This window comes from Protopterus annectens, chromosome 1.part1 (assembly GCF_019279795.1).
Source record: "Protopterus annectens isolate FY-2018-M chromosome 1.part1, PAN1.0, whole genome shotgun sequence".
In the NCBI taxonomy this organism is placed as follows: domain Eukaryota; kingdom Metazoa; phylum Chordata; order Ceratodontiformes; family Protopteridae; genus Protopterus; species Protopterus annectens.
In genome coordinates, this window is record NC_056726.1 from 813,755,360 (window position 1) to 813,775,360 (window position 20,001).

General features: G+C 45.4%; 1 protein-coding gene across 1 annotated transcript in view; it reads left to right on the forward strand.

The window, feature by feature from the left end:
* Positions 1-20,001, forward strand: part of TLN1 (talin 1) — a 3,443,760-nt gene that overhangs the window by 155,900 nt on the left and 3,267,859 nt on the right. The gene's annotated exons all lie outside the window — the stretch shown is intronic.

Genomic DNA, 20,001 nt, shown 5'->3' on the forward strand with positions numbered 1-20,001 from the left:
CAACCTCCAAGGTTTAGCAGGAATTGGCCCTCCAAGAATTGGTCCTTTCCAGACTCCTCCAAAGCACAGAGAGGCAGGAATAGGCGTTCAAGAGGCAGAAACCAATCCAGGGGTGCCTACAGGGGACGCCAGTGGCAGGGTAACAACCAGCGAGGCACAGACGCAGCCACCACCACTGCAACAGGACAATCACAGTGACTTGGCTCTGGCACCGCCTACCAGGGAACAACTAGAAGCACCCTTAGGCGGAAAGCTAGCTTTATTTTCAAAGAACTGGCATTACATCACAAGAGACAAGTGGATTTTGCAAACTATAGACCAAGGTTACAGGTTTCATTTCCATACTCTACCAGGAAATAGAGGAATGCCAAACCTACCACCAAATCAAAAGGCAGAAGCTCTAAAACAAGTAAATCAATTATTAAAAATAAGAGCTGTGGAAAAAGTACCATATATGGAGCAAGGAAAGGGCTTTTACTCCAGACTCTTCCTAGTACCAAGGAAAGAAAGCAAATGGAGACCTATTCTCGATCTGTCCGCTTTAAACACATTACTCATTGTTCCAAAATTCAAAATGCTGACCCTACAGCAGCTTCTTCCCATGCTGGGCAAGGAGTCTTGGCTGGTTACTCTAGATCTCAAGGAGGCATACCTGCACGTCCCCATACGACCAGATTGCAGAAGATACCTCAGATTTCTTGCAGGATCAGAGCATTATCAATTCTCAGCATTGCCCTTTGGCTTATCTACTGTGCCCAGAGTGTTCACGAAATGCCTGGCATCAGTAATAGCTCATTGCAGGCTTCAGGGAATCCAAATCTACCCTTACCTGGACAATTGCCTGATACAAGCGGACAACAAAAACAAGCTAGCAGAAGACTTGAAAAGAGTCATTTACCTTCTACAAGCCCTGGGATATACAGTCAATATAAAAAAGTAAAGGCTGATACCATCCCAAAAGATAACCTTTTTGGGTGCGGAACTGGACACATCCAAACAAATGGCATTCCTAACAGTAGAAAAACAGGAGCAACTCCCTCTCTACTTGGCATTAACAAAGCAAAACCATCTAACAGCAAGAAAAGTCCTACAGGCATTGGGCTTCATGGCATCCTGCATAATATTGGTCCCACATGCCAGATTGCACATGAGAAAGCTACAGTGGTACCTAAAGAATTTATGGTCTCAACACAAGCACAGCCTAGAAACTCACATTCCAATAATTCCATGCCTGAAGCAAGAATTCCACTGGTGGGCTCAGGCCTATCAAACAAACGAAGGACTGCCCTTCCACAGCACTCAACCAAGCCAAACCATCACAACGGACACCTCAGACCTCGGTTGGGGGGCCCACATGATGGACAAATGCATACAAGGTTTATGGACTCAAGAGCAACTGCATCTACATATAAACCTAAAGGAAATGCTGGCAGTAAAATTGGCAATTCAGGCTTTCAAACCATTTCTTCGACAAGGCCAGTTGATAAGGACAGACGACAACACCACAGTTGTGGTACATCAACAAGCAGGGAGGCACACATTCGTACCCTCTATGCCGGATGGCCCTGGACCTCTGGAATGTGGCCCTGAGTTACAACATTCAGTTACAAGCAATTTTTGTACCAGGAAAAGAAAACACTTTAGCAGACATACTAAGCAGGACTACCACGGATGCCCACGAATGGATGCTGCATCCGGACATCTTCAAAACCATAACAAGGAAATGGGGTCTCCCAGAAATAGATTTATTTGCATCCCCACACAATCACCAATTAAAGAAATTCTGCACCAGGACGTACCATCCACTGGCATGGAAGGTGGACTCCCTTTCCTTCAGTTGGAAAAATCTGACAGCATATGCATTCCCACCACTTCCTTTGATGCACAAGGTGCTATTGAAGATCAAAGAGGACCGTCCAAGGATCATTCTGATAGCTCCAGATTGGCCAAGGCAACATTGGTACCCATTACTGAGGAGCATGTCTCGGGAACAGATGTGGCCCTTACCCCTAGTTCCCTTGCTGTTACCTCAGAACAACTACAACACCCTGCATCCAAACCTGAAAACTCTGCAGCTGACTGCCTGGAACATTGCAGAAGAGAAATTAACCCAAGTTTATCCCAAAGGGTTAAGGACATTATCTTGGAAGCTCGCAGACCTTCAACAAGGAGAACCTATTCAGCAAAATGGAAAAGATATCTAATTTGGAGTACTGCTAAAGGGGAAGATGCGTCACTGGTAAACATAGCCAACATCCTGGAATACTTGGCAGAACTATTCCACAAAGGCCTGTCCTACTCTTCCATTAAGATTCATGCATCAGCTATTTCAGCAGAATACGACTTGGATCCTCCAGTCTTCTCACATCCTCTGCTCAGACAGTTTCTGAGAGGAATTAAAAATGTAAAGCCTCCTAGGAAGCCACCATTACCTGCATGGGACTTTAACTTTGTGCTAGAAAAATTGACACTTCCTCCTTTCGAACCAGCAGCAACAGCAGAATTGCAATACTTATGGAAAACTGCTTTCCTGCTGGCAATCACTTCAGCAAGAAGGGTTTCTGAGCTACAAGCATTAATGGCAGTACAGCCCTTTTTGATCTTCCATCAAGATAGTGTCCATGAGAACGAATCCTACTTTTATGCCTAAGGTGGTCTCCAGAGTATCTTTAAATCAGGCTATCCACCTACCTACGTTCTTCCCCAACCCACAGAACAGGGGAGAAAGACTGTTGCATACCTTGGATGTACACAGACAATTACGCTACTACCTGGACAGGACCAAGAGCAATAGAAAAACTGACCAGCTACTGGTAGCATATGCAACAGGAAAGGAAGGGAATGCAATTTCAAAACAGACAGTATCTAAGTGGATTGGAAATTGCATTAGATTTTGTTACTCCTACCATGGAAAGAAAACTCCAGAAAACATCAGGCCTCACTCTACAAGAGCTACAGCCACTACCACAGCTTTTCTACGAGGAGTGGCTACTAAAGACATTTTAGAGGCTGCTACTTGGAGCTCCGTGCATACATTTGCCAAGCATTATAATTTACCTTTATACTCTAGATCCCGAGCAGGTTTTGCCACTGCTGTTTTGCAAGGGATCTTAACTACACCATAATTCTACCTTTCCTCCTCCCCCAGTTTGGCTATGGTATTCTACCCATTTGTAAGGACTGCAGATGCATCCTTGAAGGACATAGTACAGTTTTGTACCTACCATAAATGTAGATGTCCGATAGGAATGCATCTGCAGTCAGTATTACCCACCCTCCTTCCCCTCTGTGGTACTCCTAGGGTATTTACCCCTCTTTTAGCTAGCTGGGGGAATCTATTATGGTGTATTTGTTTGTATATATGTACATACATGCTTATCTTTTGTTTGCTCTCTAATATTGGGAATCATTGGCATTTATCCAAATTTAGTCCTCCTAGAGGGCACCTGGCATCTGGGGCAAGAAACACTGAGGAAAATGTCGTCGGCTGATGCCTTTATACCCGAGTAACTGCAGCTATGACGTCGGGTGAAGTGCGACACCAGCCGAAGCCAGACCCAGACTTTGGAATCCGGCCGACCAAAGGGCTGCCTGACGACAGGACAACCCATTTGTAAGGACTGCAGATGCATTCCTATCGGACATCTACATTTATGGTAGGTACAAAACTGTACTTTCTTAGTGTTTCACTGTTAGTCATCACATTTGGGTTATCTGCCTGCAGGTAGCCCTCAACCGGCCTGAATACCAGAGTCTTGGGATTTCTGTGTCCGATGCTGCCGCTTCTTCCATGACGTCACGTCGTCAGGGGTATAAAACATGCAGCCGAAGCCATTGCATCAGTCTTTCTTCCTGTGTGGTGCCCGAAGCAGAAGCGGTTCGCAAGTGCAGGTAGGCAGACTCCTGAAATTTTCGTTTTTCAGAACTGAAGTCTTCAACTGAAAGCTAAGTACCCCATTGGGGAAACATTTTTCTTGCTTTTTACCAATGTCAGAAAAACTTAATTGTATTACTTGTGGGAAGCAAATGCCTCATAAGGATTTCCATTTATACTGTATTCCTTGCCTAGGCCCTGATCAAAATGTGCCTGGCTGTCCGTTTTGTGCTAGATTTAACCAACACACTTAAGTGTTGGTATATTTTTGCATCAAAGCATTTTGGAAACTGATTTAACTACCCAGAAATGTCGGATAGCAGTCTGACTACTGGAGTACATAAACGCAAAGAAAAGGACCGAGAAAGGCAGTTGAGATCCGAAACCAATGACTAAGCTTCCCCTAAGCCAGTTGCCAGTACTCAGTGAGGTGCTTTCGCAGCCCCTGATACCCGCTATCATCGAGTCGCAGGCCTCTACCAACATCCATGTGGAGTCAGGCATGCCGCAAGATACTAAAGGTATTGGACTGACAGATGCATCTCCCTCAGATGGGTCCAGAGCCGTTGAGCAGGCACTGGCTTCTGAGGTTGTATTCAGACCTCAACATTTGTATATCAAACCAACAACGGCTGCAAAACCAAAGACAAAAGCAACTTCTAAAACTAAAAAAACGATGCATGAGCCACGTGCATAGGCCTCTATGCCTAAAAAACAGATCAAAATGAGATGATCAAAATGGCTGAAGACCTTATTACCTTGATCAGGGGTACCCATCCCTCTCCAGATAAGAGGCCTAGGCAAGACACTGATTATGAATCTTCAGATCAGGTTACTATTTCTTCTGATTCCTCTTCTGATCTGGAATTATCTATACCTCCCTCTGAGGATTCTGATGCTGAGGAGTCTATTCCATCTGCATCTCCTCCTGAGGATTATTAATTTGGAGAAACCTTGCATACTTTGAGGGAGCATTTTCATTGGGAGAGTCGAGACTTCTCATAATCAAAAAAGAGGCTGAGATTTCCTTCTCCCTCCGCACAAGCCTTTAGCCATTCCCCCTGTTTTAGACATTGTGGATAATGTGTTTTTGGAGTCAAGCTTGACCCCTGACTCCTTACCTCCGGCTCCCAGTAAGCCTGACAAATATTACAGGGTCCCGGACTTGCATACATTCTTTAGAAACCCTGCTGCTGATCCAGAAACTATTTCACAGGATCCAATGGGAGTTAAGGCCTCAACAGCAAAAAATCCTACCCCCTCTGACAGAGATTCAAGGGCACTAGACAGATGGTGAAAAAAATTTATACATCTGCAACCTTGGCAGTCAGGGCCTTAAACTGTCAATTTCATATGCTTAAGTACCAACAACATGTTATGGGATTGCTGAAACAGAAAAGTATGATTTCAGAATGTGCAGAAAATAAAGAATTGCAGGAATTATTGCATACAGCTGAACAAGTTGGAAAGCATACTTTGCAACGTGGTTTTGATTCCTTAGAGACCTCCTGCAGGGCCGCAGTTACAGGATCTGATTAGGAGGCATGCCTGGTTAAAGGAACAAAATTTGCCTGATCATGTTGAAGCTAAATTGCTAGATGCACCTTTACAGCATGATTCTCTGTTTGGTATTAAGGCAGAAGAGGTTTTAAAGAAAATGGAAGACAACACTAAGTCTATGCAAACTGTTAGACGACTTACAATTGCAGCCACCAAAATTCAGTAGACACTGGCCTACAAAAAATTGGTCCTTTCCTGTGTCAGACAGAGCTCAAAGGGGCAAATCCAGACGCCCTAAGGGTTCCAGATACCAGGCGCAAGATTCATATAGGTCAAAGCAATGGGACGCTTCCACCTCCAAATCTGGAGGAGATAAAGCGCAAACCTACAGAAAGCAATCCCAGTGACTTCCCTCTGCCTACACGAAGCACTTATCTTTTGGCAGCACCCATAGGGGGAAAATTACCACTTTTTGCTCAAAATTGGCAGTTAATAACCCAGGACAAGTGGGTACTAAACATCGTATCACAGTGATACAGATTCTATTTCCACACTCTGCCAATGGCAAATGGTTGGCCAGATCTGCCAAAAAATCAATGGGCAGAGGCACAGAAACGGGTTACATCCCTCATGGATATGGGGGCCATTCAGACAGTTCCAGAACAGGAAAAAGGACAAGGTTTTTACTCGACTGTTCTTGGTACCCAGAAAGGACAAGGCCTGGTAGCCAATACTGGATTATCGATTTTAAACACATAACCGGACATTCCAAAATTCAAAATGCTGACTTTGCAGCAGCTGCTGCCCATGCTGGGCAAGAATGCTTGGCTGGTGACTTTAGACCTAAAAGAGGCATACCTGCATGACCCAGTAAGACAATCGTGCAGAAGATACCTCAGATTCAAGGCTGGCTTAATGCATTACCAATTCTCTGCACTGCCCTTTGACTTATCTACTGCGCACACGGTCTTGACAAAGTGCATGGCACCAGTAATTGCATTTTGCAGACAAGTATTCAAATATATCCTTATTTGGACTGTCTCATTCAAGCAGAGAACAAGGACACTCTTCTTCAACACCTAGCATTTGTGAAAAGACTTCTAACATGCCTAGGGTGCACAGTAAATGAAAAGAAATAACAACTGGTGCCCTCTCAAAAGATAACATTCCTGGGTGCAAGCTTGGATACAACTGCCCAGATGGCTTACCTCACTCCAAACAAGCAAAGGCAACTAACTGCTTACTTCAAACTGATGGCAATAAAAACCCAGTCTTCTGCAAGGTAAATTCTGAGGCTCTGGGCTTCACGGCATCCTGCACCCTACTAATTCCATATGCAAGACTGCTTATGAGGAAACTTCAGTGGTACCTAAAAAGTTTATGGAGTCAACATTCACACAGTATGGAAACAATGATTCCTCTCATTCCCTGCCTGCAGCAGGAGTTTCTATGGTGGGCAAAGGCATGTCACCAAAACATGGGACTGCCCTTCACTCTGCCCCCTGCCAGCCAAACCTTAACAGATGCATCAGATTATGCCTGGGGAGCCCACATCGCAGGAAGATGCATTCAGGGCTTATGGACACCAATACAAATGCATCTACATATCAACCAGAAAGAGATGTTAGCTGTTCAAAATGAACTAACAGCCTTCAAGGACTTACTTCATCCAGGACAACTACTGATAGACGGAAAACACCACAGTCATGTGGTATATAAACAAGCAAGGGGGCACACTCATACCCACCTTTGCAGATTAGCCATTGCACTGTGGGACACAGCCTTGACCTACCAAATACATCTTCAAGCTCAATTCCTGCCAGGAAAACAAAACACTCTGGCAGACTATTTAAGCAGAAACCTTATGGATCCTCCCAAGTGGAAAATAAATCCACAAGTCTTCAGCATGATAAGAGAAATGGGGGAGCCCAGACATAGATCTATTTGCCTTTCCTCAAAATTATCAATTGAAAAGGTTCTGCACAAGGACTTATCACAGACGAGCATGGAAAGTGGACACCCCATCCTTCAGTTGGAAAAACCTATCAGTTTACGCCTTTCCTCCTCTGCCTCTTCTACCCAAGGTCCTCCTAAATGTCAGACGAGAAGCCAAAGAAGAATTTAATTGCCCCGGACTGGCCCCCAATCCCAAGGAACTTGGCTCAATACCCAGCTTGGACCTTGCCTCAAAGACCACAACTACTGTCCCAGCAAAACAATCTGATCCTGCACAATCAACTATAGACTCTGTACCTGGCAGCATGTCTAACCATGTAGTCATACAAGCAACACCTCTCAGTAAAGCTGTGATGGATGTCATTTTGGAAGCCAGAAGGCCTAGTAATAGAAAATCTTATGCTGACAAATGGAAGAGACTCTCTGCTTGGAATCAAGCACAAGGATCTGATACAGTAGAACCAAATATTTCTCCGATATTACAATACTTAACTGAGATGCTTGACAAAGTTCTATCTTTCTCATCGATCAAAATCCATGCCTCTGCAATTTCGGCTCATTACAATACAGAGCCACCAATTTTTTCTCATCCTTTACTAAAGCAGTATCTTAGAGAGGCCAAAAATTTAAGGCCTCTTAGATCACCATTACCTGCATGGGACCTCAATTATGTGTTGGAAAAGCTCACTCTGCCTCCATTTGAACCAGCTGCTACCGCTGATCTAAAGTTCTTATGGAAAACAGCTCTGCTACTAGCAATTCAGCAAGAAAGGTTTCAGAGCTACAGGCCCTCATGGCTGTAGAGCCTTTCATCATATTTTACCCATACAGGGTGTCTCTGAGGACACATGCTACTTTTATGCCTAAAGTGGTTTCCAGTGTGGCTCTTAACCAAACAATTCACCTGCCAACTTTTTATCCAAATCTGCAAAACAAAGAGGAGAGAATTCTGCATTCCTTGGAAGTACACAGACAGCTAAGATTCTACTTGAGCAGGACAAAAGCTCTAAGAAAAACTGAGCAGTTACTAGTGTCATATGCTGCAGGATCAGAAGGAAAGGCTATTTCAAAGCAGACAATTTCAAAGTGGATAAGCCACTGCATCAGATGTCCTTCAAGGATGCATCTGCAGTCCTAACAAATGGGTTGTCCTGCCTCAGGCAGCCCTTCGGTCGGCCGGATTCCAAAGTCTGGGTCTGGCCTCGGCTGATGTTGCACTTCACCCGACGTCATAGCTGCTGGGGTATAAAGGCATCAGCCGATGCCATTTTCCTCAGTCTTTCTTGCCGCGCGGTGCCCGAAGCAGAAGCTGTTCGCAAGTGCCGGTCGGTCAGATCCAGAAATTTCAGCTTACCGAAAACTTCTAAAAAGCTAAGTGCCCCGTTGGGGACTCTTTCTTGCCTCAGCCGATGTCAGACAAAGTAAATAATTGTTTAACTTGTGGGAAACAAATACCTCATAAGGATTTCCACTCCTACTGCCTTCCTTGCTTAGGCCCAGACCACGACGTATCAGCTTGTTTAGCCTGTGCTTCCTTCAACCGACGGACTCTTAGACGTCGGTCGGAGTTTGCCGAAGAGTTTTTTGGCTCCACTTTTGCATATAAAATGCCGTCTGAGACTCCGACTACACATTTAGCTAAAAAACGCAAAGAAAAGGACCGACACTCGCGGCCCCCGGTTTCGGCTGAAACCACGGTTAGGCCTACCGCGAGTGTCTCTGTTTCAGCTGAAACAGAGACCTCGGTTCTCCCTTCGGCCGAAAGCATGCCTCCGACAACCGAGGCCACACAGGCCATGGCTGAGTCGGCTACAGAAATTCCTGCTGAAGTAGCAGGCACACAAGAGTTGTCTGACACTATCCTGTTGGACATCTCTACTCCTGCACGTGGGGCAGCTAGACCCCCTGCTTCTATGTCTATCAAGGCCTTTTCCAGGGCTAAAGCAGCCAAACTTTCCAAGGCCTTACCTTCAAAAGCTCCCTCTCACAGACCTACCTCTAGTTCCCAGATTCTCAGCCTTGCTGAGGACTTTATTTCTTTGAACAGGGGATCCCATCCTCACCCAGACAGGGCCTCACAACCCCCTCCTGATAAGAGGCCTAGGACTGAACCCCCTGAACCTCTGTCCTCTAACTACTCCTCTGATGGTTCAGATGTATCGGACCATCAGGAAGGCCCGTACTCACCTTATGAGGATTCTGATGCAGAAGACTCCATTCCTTCTGCCTCACCTCCAGAAGAATTTTCTTTTGGGGAAACCCTACACTCAGAGGGAACACTTCCAATGGCAGGGTCAGGATTTTTCTGATTCCAGAAAAAGGCTAAGGACTTTTTTACACTTACCACAGCACAGGCCTTTAGCCATTCCACCTGTACTTTCAGTTGTTGATGCATACAATGATGCCAGTACTGCCCCTGATTCTCTTCCCCCGGCCCCTGCAAAGCCTGACAGATATTACAGGGTCCCGGATTCTCACTACCACTTGTATAAGGCCCATACTGCAGACCCAGAAACCATTTCTCAGGGCCCTAAAGGTGTTGCAGCTGCCTCTGCCAAGAACCCACTACCATCTGAAAGAGAATCTAGAGCATTAGAGAGATGGGGTAAAAAGGTTTATACATCTGCTACTCTTTCTGCCAGGGCTTTAAACTGTCTATTTCACATGATTCAGTACCAGGAATTTTTGTTAGATCAACTGAATAAAAAACTGGCCTCTCCTGACCCTTTAGACCGTAAGTCCCTTCAGGATTTGGTACACAATTCTCAGCAGGTCAGTAATCATTTTTTAAAATGTGGCTATGATGCACTGGAGGCTTCATTTAGATCCGCTATGACTGGAGCAGTGATTCGAAGGCATGCCTGGTTAAAAGAACAATCCTTACCAGACTGTTAAGTCTAAGCTCCTGGATGCCCCTATGGAGAAGCGAAGTTTGTTTGGCTCCCCTGCACAGGAGGTTCTAAAGAAAGTGGAAGAAAAAGCAAAATCTGTCCAAACAGTCAAGGATTTTTTGCAGGTCCAACCTCCAAGGTTTAGCAGAAATTGGCCTTCAAAGAATTGGTCCTTTCCAGACACCTCCAGACCACAGAGAGGCAGAAATAGACGCCCAAGAGGCAGAGGTCAATCTAGGGGCGCCTACAGGGGTCGTCAGTGGCAACCTGACAACCAAAGAAGTGCCACCACAGATGCGACTGCAACCACTTCTACAGGACAAACACACTGACTTGGCTCTGATTCCGCCTACCAGGGAACAACTGGAAGCACCCTTGGGCGGAAAGCTAGCCTTATTCTCAAGAAACTGGCATTGTATTACAGGAGACAAATGGACCTTACAAACAATAGACAAGGGCTACAGGTTTCACTTCCACACTCTACCAGAAAAAGAGAGGAATGCCAAATCTTCCACCAAGCCAGAAATCAGAGGCTCTAAAACAAATCAGCAGCTTACTAAGGATGAGAGCTATAGAAAAGGTACCACCTATGGAACAAGGCCAAGGATTTTACTCCAGACTATTCCTTGTACCAAGAAAAGAAAATCAATGGAGGCCTATTCTCGATTTGTCCACACTGAACACATGCCTCATTGTTCCAAAATTCAAAATGCTGACCCTACAGCAACTTCTTCCCATGTTGGGCAAGGAGTCTTGGCTGGTGACTCTAGATCTCAAGGAGGCATACCTGCACGTCCCTATACGACCAGATTGCAGAAGGCACCTCAGATTTCTTGCAGGATCAGAGCATTATCAATTCTCAGCATTGCCCTTTGGCTTATCTACTGCACCCAGAGTATTCACGAAATGCCTGGCATCAGATGTTCTTCATCTCACATTGCTGCAGTCCTTACACTTGGGTAGTCCGCTGTCCTCGGTCGGCCCGAATATCAAAGTATAAGGCTGACGTCGGTCAAGGCGCATTAGACTGACATCAGGACGTCAGGGTACAAATGCGCATGACCGACGTCATATCCTCAGTCTTTTTTGCCGCATGGTCCGATGCAGAAGCAGCGTTGCAAGTGCCGTTCGGCGTTCTGAAATTTTTCGAATTCGGAGTTTCAGACAGAGTCAAAGTTGGCTAAGTACCCCGTTGGGGAATATTTTAGTTTTTCTTGCCTCAGTGGTTTACGGATGTCAGAAAAAGTGAATAACTGTATTTCTTGTGGGAAACGGATACCATAGAGATTATCATTCTTTGTGTATTCCTTGTTTGGGGCCTGAGCACCACGTTGTTGGGTGTCGCTTTTGTGCTAGGTTTAATAAGCGCACTATTAAGCGAAGGTTAGATCGTGCCAGGTTAGTCTTGAAGCGGTGCAATTATAATATGCCGCCGGATGCTCCGGCGCCCGCTTCAAGAAGCGCAAAGACAAAGCAGCTAAGCCCAGACAAGAAGAGTCCGTGCGGACGCCGGTTCTTGAGGTGTCGGTGGAACCGGGGGTTCCGCCGGAGGTTTCTCTGGAGTCCCAGGGGGAGACTTTGTTATTGCAGGATGTGGCCTCTCAGGAGGCAGGCCAGGGTGATGGGGCTTCTCAGGTTACTATGCTCCCCTCCCTGCCTAGGGTGGTTAGGCCCTCTCCTTCTGTTTCCAAGGCTTCTCCCAGAGGCAGGCCAGGTTTAGCTTGTGTTGGTGTCACTCCTAGTTCATCAGGATCTGTGCCCAAGAAGCACATGCTTAAAATGGCAGAAGATTTAATTACTTTAATTAGAGGTTCTTTGCCCCCTCCTGATAAGAGGCCTAGGGTGGAACCAGAGTTGGGGAGTTTTGAGCAGGCTTCGGATGTTTCAGAGTCTTCGGCTGAAGACTTGCAGGAGTATTCTCCTTATTCTGATTCTGATGTGGATGATTCTACTCCTTCTGCTTCTCCTCCAGAGGATTTTTCTTTTTCAGAGACTCTTCATTCCATGAGGGAACATTTTAAGTGGGAAGGTCAGGACTTCTCTGATTCCAGGAAAAGGCTTAGGGAATTTTTGTTTTTACCCCAGCATAGGCCTTTGGCTATACCTCCTGTTCTGGATGTTGTGGAAGATGTGTTTGCAGAGGCTGCTCTTAATCCTGATTCTTTGCCTCCCGCTCCTGTTAAACCGGATAGGTATTACAGGGTGCCTGAAGCTCATAAATATCTTTTTAAGAGTCCTAGGGGACCCAGAAACTGTTAGTCAAGGGCCTAAGGGTGTCAAGGCTTCTGTTGTAAAAAATCCGGTTCCTCCAGATAAAGAGGCCAGGGCTTTGGATAGATGGGGAAAGAAAGTCTATACTTCCACCTTAGCTATGAGGGCTTTGAATTGCCAGTTTCACATGTTGAAATACCAAAACTATCTACTTTCTCAATTGAAGTCTAAGGTAGATGCTCTGGCGGAAGGTATTGAGTGTAAGGAATTACAGGATTTGGTACATGTTTCTGAACAGGTGGGTAAGCATTCTTTGCAATGTGGTTTTGATGCTGTACAGGCCTCGTCTAGGGTGGCTGCCACTGAGTCAGTTCTTCGCAGGCACGCCTGGCTGAGGGATCAGAATTTATCTGACCATGTTAAGGCAAGGATTTTAGATGCTCCTTTACAGTCTGATGTGTTGTTTGGTTCACCTGTGGAGGCAGTCTTAAAGAAAATGGAAGACAAGGCTAAGTCTATGCAGACGGTTAAAGATTTTTTGCAGGTTCAGCCTCCGAAGTTTAGTAGGAATTGGCCTACCAAGGGGTGGATGTATCCTTCTTATGATTCCCAGTCTAGGGGTAGATCTAGACGTGGTAGGGGCAGAGCTCAGGGCTCTTTTAGGCCTAGAACAGGGAGTTCACCTGCACAGTCTTCGGGTGAGGGCAGGGGTCAGTCCTTTCGTAAACAGGCCCAATGACCTACCTTTTCAGCTGCCAGAGCCTTCTCGTCTGGCAGCACCTTTGGGAGGAAGGTTGGCACTTTTCAAGGAAAATTGGAGTTTAATTACCCAAGACAGATGGGTATTGGATATCATACACCAAGGTTACAAGTTTTATTTCCATACCTTGCCTCCTTTCAAAGGCATGCCAGACGTTCCTCCTCCACAAAGAATAGAGGCTCACAAACAAATTTCTCTGCTACTTCAAATAGGGGCCATACAGCCGGTCCCTCTGCCAGAAGTGGGCCTAGGATTTTATTCTCGCCTGTTCCTAGTACCAAAGTAGGGGAACACGTGGAGACCAATTTTGGATTTATCTATCCTCAACACTTATCTGGACATTCCCAGGTTCAAAATGTTGACGTTACAACAGCTTTTACCTCTGCTGGGCAAAGATCACTGGATGGTAACTCTGGATCTCAAGGAGGCTTACCTTCATCGTCCTATCAGACTAAGTTGCAGGAAGTATCTGCGTTTTCGGGCTGGGACTTCTCATTATCAGTTCTCTGCATTGCCCTTTGGCTTATCTACTGCGCCCAGAGTGTTCACGAAAGTTCTGGCTCCAGTGATAGCTTTCTTCAGGCTAAAAGGAATACAGATTTATCCTTATTTGGACGATTGCTTGATTCTGGCTCAAGAAAGGGACGAACTTCTTCATCATTTGCAATATGCGATAGCAGTGCTAAGATGCCTGGGGTATTCTGTGAACGAAATAAAGTCCAGTCTAGTACCCTCTCAGGACATGTGCTTTCTGGGTGTAAGACTGAATACAGCATCCCAGATGGCCTTTTGACCCGGACAAACAAAAGAATCTTTCCCTTTACTTCCATCAATTGTCTCATCAGTCCAGGCTGACTGCAAGGACAGTCCTTCAAGCCTTGGGGTTCATGGCATCTTGTATTCTGGTGCTTCCCAATGCCAAACTGCATATGAGGAAGCTACAATGGTATCTCAAAAATGTATGGACACAGCACTGCCAGGATATGGACACTGTCATTCAGATAATACCTTGCATTCAAAAGGAATTTTTGTGGTGGGCTCAGGAATGTCACCTAAACAAGGGACTCTCTGTGACCCGGCCAGAGGCGAGTCAGATTCTAACGACAGATGCCTCAGACAAAGCTTTGGGAGCTCATCTAAATGGAAAGTGGATACAAGACACGTATCCTGCCAGACTACAACATCTACATATCAACTTGAAGGAGATGTTAGCAGTCCAATTTGCATTAATAGCTTTCAAGGATTTACTTCTTCCAGGGCAGGTGTTGATTCTAACAGACAACACAACTGTCATGTGGTACATCAACAAGCAAGGGGGAACACATTCTTATCCTCTATGCAGGCAAGCAATGATTTTGTGGGAGACTGCTCTCAGTTTACAGCTACATCTTCAGGCAAGGTTTCTGCCGGGAGCACAGAACTCCTTAGCAGATGCGTTGAGCAGAAGAATTATGGATCCCCACGAGTGGAAATTGGATCCTCATGTATTTCAGAAATTGACAGTGTCATGGGGAACTCCAGACATAGATCTGTTCGCTTCTCCACTAAACTACCAGCTGCCAAAGTTTTGCGCACAAGGGTTTCATCCCACAGCCTGGAAAGTGGATGCTCTTTCTTACACATGAAGATTGCTCCAATTGAATGCCTTTCCACCTCTGCCTCTCCTCCCAAAGGTACTCCTAAAGGTCAGACAGGACAAGCCAAGGATGATTTTAATAGCTCCAGATTGGCCTCGACAGCACTGGTACCCTTTACTGAGAAGTCTGGTACGGGAGCCTCCATGGCCTTTGCCTTCGATTCCACACCTGCTGTCTCAGGAGAACAGTCATTTACTCAATGTCAAACTTCATTCTCTTCACCTAACAGCCTGGCATATTCTGTTTTGAACCCTGGAGGGTCTCGACTTCCACAGCAAGTTTTGAATGTTATTTTGGAAGCCAGAAGGCCTAGTACAAGGAAAGTGTACGCAGATAAATGGAAGAGATTTTTATTTTGGAGTGCAGCAAAGGAATTTGATGTTTCTGAGCCTAATTTCAGTGCGGCTCTTAAATATCTTACTGAGTTACTGGACAAAGGTTTGTCCTTCTCTTCTATTAAGGTTCATGCTGCAGCAATTTCGGCTCACTATGACTGTGACCCACCATTGTTTTCTCATCCTTTGTTCAAGCAATTTCTTAGAGGGGCAAAGAATATAAGACCCCATAGAGCTCCTACTCCTGCTTGGGATCTCAATTTTGTGTTGGAGAAACTCACTCTACAACCTTTTGAGCCTGCAGCTACTGCCGAGTTGAAATATTTATCATGGAAGACTGCTTTTTTGTTGGCCATTACCTCTGCAAGAAGGGTTTCTGAATTACAGGCCCTTATGTCAGTTGAGCCTTTCTTAATTTTTCATAAGGATAGGGTATCTTTGCGTACTAATCCTTCCTTTATGCCTAAAGTGGTTTCTAGTGTGGCTTTAAACCAAACTATTCATTTGCCTACTTTTTATGCAAATCCCCAAAATAAAGGGGAAAAGATTTTGCACACTTTAGATGTACACAGGCAGTTGCGATATTATTTGAGCAGAACTAAAGGGTTCAGGCAGTCTCAGCAGTTATTTGTTTCTTTTGCTTTGAGTTCTCAGGGCAAGCCTGTGTCAAAACAAACTATTTCTAAGTGGATTGGGTTTTGCATTGCTTTCTGTTATTCCCATCATGGTAAGGAGATTCCAGCTGGGATTAGGCCTCATTCCACTAGGGCTACTGCCACTTGACAGCTTTTTAAGGGGTGGCAACTAAGGATATTTTGGAGGCAGCTACTTGGAGTTCAGTGCATACTTTCTCTAAGCATTATCACCTTCCACTTTACTCTAAATCTAGGGCTGGTTTTGCCACTGCTATTTTACAGGGCATTTTGGCAGCTCCTGCTGCTTTATAGTTTTGCCATCCTCCCTTACCTCTGCTTTGGGATTCTACCCAAGTGTAAGGACTGCAGCAATGTGAGATGAAGAACATAGTACAGTTTTGTACCTACCATAAATGTAGATGTTCGAAGATCCACATTGCTGCAGTCCAATTTACCCTCACTCCTTCCCCTCTGTAGTTAGAGGCGGTTGTGTGGGTTGGGTTGTAAATATTGTATTTATTGTATATATTGTACATATTATTAGTGCAAGGTTGGTTGGTTGTTTGCTGTCTTTTGGTTTTGACCTTTCTTTTAGGGGTCTTCTGACATCTGGGGCAAGAAAAGACTGAGGATATGACGTCGGTCATGCGCATTTGTACCCTGACGTCCTGATGTCAGTCTAATGCGCCTTGACCGACATCAGCCTTATACTTTGATATTCGGGCCGACCGAGGACAGCGGACTACCCAAGTGTAAGGACTGCAGCAATGTGGATCTTCGAACATCTACATTTATGGTAGGTACAAAACTCTACTTTATTGCTCATTGCAGGCTTCAAGGAATTCAAATCTACCCATACCTGGACGACTGCCTAATACAAGCGGACAACAAGACAAAATTAATAAAGGATTTGGCCAATGTCATACAACTGCTGCAAGCCTTGGGATACACAGTCAACATACAAAAATCAAGACTAGTGCAATCCCAAAGGATAACTTTTTTGGGTGCAGAACTGGACACAATAACTCAGATGGCTTTTCTCAGAGGAAAAACAAAAGCAACTACCAGTCTATTTCATGGCATTAACAAGACAAGCTCAGCTTACTGCAAGGAAAGTCCTGCATGCCCTGGGTTACATGGCATCCTGCATAATATTGATCCCACATGCCAGGCTGCATATGAGAAAGTAACAATGGTACCTAAAGAATGTATGGTCTCAACACAGACACAGTCTAGAGGCCTAGATACCAATCATTCCATGCCTGAAAAAAGAATTCCTGTGGTGGGCTCAGGCCTGTCAGATAAACAAAGGACTGCCTTTCCACAAACCACATCCAAGACAGACCATTGCCACGGACGCCTCAGATCTAGGCTGGGGGGCACACATGGAAGACAAGTGCATCCAAGGCCTATGGTCACAAGACCAGCTGAATCTACACATAAATCTAAAGGAGATGCTGGCAGTGAAACATGCAATCGAGGCATTCAGACCATTCATCCTGCAAGGACACCTGCTGATAAGGACAGACAATACCACAGTCATGTGGTACATCAACAAACAGGGAGGCACACATTCATACCCTCTATGCCGGACGGCAATGGACCTGTGGAACTTGGCCCTGAATCTCAACATCCAACTGCAGGCCAGATTTGTACCAGGAAAAGAGAATTCACTAGCAGACAGCTTAAGCAGGACTACCACGGATGCTCACGAATGGATGCTGCATCCAGATATTTTCAAAACCATAACAAAGAAATGGGGAATGCCAGAGATAGACCTGTTTGCCTCCCCACACAATCACCAACTGAAGAAATTTTGCTCGAGTATACCACCCACTTGCCTGGAGGGTGGACTCCCTTTCTTTCAGCTGGAAGGACCGAACAGTATATGCCTTTCCACCTCTTCCTTTGATGTACAAAGTTCTACTGAAGATCAGAGAGGAACAGCCAAAGGTAATTCTGATAGCTCCAGACTGGCCAAGGCAACATTGGTACCCACTACTGAGAAGCATGTCTGGGACGCATTCATGGCATCTACCCCTATGTCCTTTACTTCTAACGCAGAACAATTACAAGACCCTGCATCCAAACTTAAAAACACTGCAGCTAACTGCTTGGAAAATTGCATGAAACAAAACCACCTTAATTTATCTCAGACGGTCAAGGACATTATCCTGGAGGCTCGCAGACCCTCCACAAGGAAAACATATTCAGCCAAATGGAAAAGATTCCTCATTTGGATTGAAAAAAAGGGAGAAAATGTCACACTAGCAAACCTAGCGCACATCTTGGAATACTTAGCAGAGCTGTTCCACAATGGCCTGTCCTATTCTTCCATTAAGATACATGCATCAGCAATTTCAGCAGAATACAATATGGATCCTCCTGTCTTCTCTCATCCTCTCCTCAGACAATTTTTGAGAGGGATCAAAAATGTAAAGCCTCCAAGAATACCACCTTTACCTGCATGGGATCTCAATTTTGTGCTAGTAAAGTTAACACTTCCTCCTTTTGAACCAGCAGCAACAGCAGACTTAGAGTTCTTATCTTGGAAAACTGCTTTCCTGCTAGCAATCACTTCAGCAAGAAGGGTATCTGAGTTGCAGGCATTAATGGCAGTGCAGCCTTTCCTTATCTTCCATCAGGATAGAGTGTCTCTGAGAACCAATCCTACTTTTATGCCAAAGGTGGTATCCAGGGTATCCTTGAACCAGGCCATACATTTACCTACATTCTTCCCCAACCCACAGAACAGGGGGGGAAAAACTACTACACACCTTGGATGTACACAGACAACTGCGCTACTATCTGGACAGAACCAAGAACAGCAGAAAAACTGACCAGCTTTTGGTAGCATATGCAACAGGAGTGCAAGGAAAAGCAATTTCAAAACAGACAATTTCAAAATGGATAGGAAATTGCATTCGATTCTGCTACTCATTTCATGGAAAGACAACTCCTGAAAATATCAGGCCTCACTCCACAAGAGCTACAGCCACCACTACAGCTTTCCTACAAGGAGTGGCTACCAAAGACATTTTAGAAGCTGCTACTTGGAGCACCGTGCATACATTTGCCAAGCATTATAATCTTCCTTTATACTCCAGATCCCGAGCAGGTTTTGCAACTGCTGTTTTACAAGGGATCTTAACTACACCATCATTATCTTAGTGCCTCCTCCCCCAGGTTAGCTATGGTATTCTACCCATTTGTTAGGACTGCAGATGCATCCTTGAAGGACATAGTATAGTTTTGTACCTACCATAAATGTAGATGTCCGATAGGTATGCATCTGCAGTCAGGATTACCCACCCTCCTTCCCCTCTGTGGTATTCCTAGGGTACTTACCCCTCTTTTAGCTAGCTGGGGGAATCTATTATGGTGTATTTGTTTGTATGTATATATATATATGTGTATATATAAACAGCAGCTGTGACGTTGGGTGAAGTGTGACATCAGCCGAGGCCAGACCCAGACTTTGGAATCCGGCCGACCGAAGGGCTGCCTGAGGCAGGACAACCCATATGTTAGGACTGCAGATGCATACCTATCGGACATCTACATTTATGGTAGGTACAAAACTGTACTTTCTGGATCTGCCCGACACCATTCCGGTGGACAAGGTAACGCCTGCACGTGGGGCTGCTAGGCCTCCTGTATCCATGTCCATCAAGGCCTTTGCACGTGCTAAGGCCGCCAGTCAGGCCAAGGCCCATCCTAAACCTGCCCAGGCCCCTTCATCTGATAAGCAGATCATGTCTCTGGCTGCAGATCTTATTTCCCTTATCAGGGGTCTCAGCCTCATCCGGACAGGGGTTCTCAGCCACCTGCAGAGAAAAGGCCTAGAACTGAGCAGGCGGACGACCTCTCCCCGGATGAAGCCTCTGGGGATTCTGAGCATTCTGATACCCAAGAAGAACCCTTCCAGGCCTACGAGGACTCTGATGCTGAGGAATCAATTCCCTCTGCCTCCCCTCCAGAGGATTTCTCATTTGGTAAAGTCTTGCATTCCATGAGGGAACATTTTCAATGGCAGGGTCAGGAATTCTCTGACTCCAGGAAAAGGCTTCGTACTTTCCTCAAGCTTCCCCAGCACAGACCTTTGGCTATTCCTCCAGTTATGGATGTTTTGGATGATGTTTTCTCTGACTCCAGTGCCAACCCTGATGCTCTTCCTCCTGCTCCTGTCAAGCCGGACAGAT